This window comes from Rhagoletis pomonella, unplaced genomic scaffold (genome assembly GCF_013731165.1).
Source record: "Rhagoletis pomonella isolate Grant_MI unplaced genomic scaffold, Rhpom_1.0 Rhpom_scaffold_00003, whole genome shotgun sequence".
Classification (NCBI taxonomy): Eukaryota; Metazoa; Arthropoda; class Insecta; order Diptera; family Tephritidae; genus Rhagoletis; species Rhagoletis pomonella.
Window position 1 is genome coordinate 35996483 of NW_023458557.1, and position 909 is coordinate 35997391.

Genomic DNA, 909 nt, shown 5'->3' on the forward strand with positions numbered 1-909 from the left:
GGTCTTTGAAATCCCTACGAACCTGCTATACAATGTTTTGCAATCAAATTATCAGTTTAAGAGTTATCTGCCAATTTATTAGTGAAATCGGACACAATTTTAAGTCGCATCGTTATTCTACTGTGAATTACACCTAAAAGCTGCAAACTTGTTGTTCTTATTTTTATGCTATGTATGTAAAGCTTATTTAATTTCAAAGTATATAGATCCAAATTTTTTGCAAATCGATTTGAAAATAGAAAAGTTATAGCAAATTTAGTAAATGACATTGGATTCAAGCAACGTATCGATACTGTACAGCACATTTGATTGTAAAATAAATTAAAATATCATTTCCAGAGGCATGTTATGCACATCGCAATTAGAAAAACAACTGGCAATAGGTTTGTTTCATTAAGCAATAGTTTTAAATATTTTTTAAAAATTGTTACAAATTATCATGCTTTGGCTAGCAAAAAAGTTGATAAAATAAGATAAATTGAGATAGCAAAATAACATTTGATTTTTAGATAAGGTTTGGAAGTTTCTGCGGGATACATTTATACTTGTAAAACTGAAACAATGGTACTTATTGAATGTACTATGTATTTATATTATGATCCTTATTTTCAAGTAATACTACGCTCAAAATAATGTCTAATAACCGCTGGAAAAGCTCATCTGGTCAACCTAGTGCCCAGTAGCCAAATTCAATAAAATGTGGCCAAATTTGATAAGAAAAGAATATTTCAGAGAAAGCTTGTAAAAAATGAAACTATATTTCATGATTTTTTAATAAACAAGTGCCGATTTATTGTGTAATGTATATTTTTTTTGATATGCTTCCTCAACACCAAAAGCTTCAGCTGCTGCAACCAAAATATGTACTGCCTTCCCGGAGGATACTTTGGCATCGTCCAGTAACCAAAA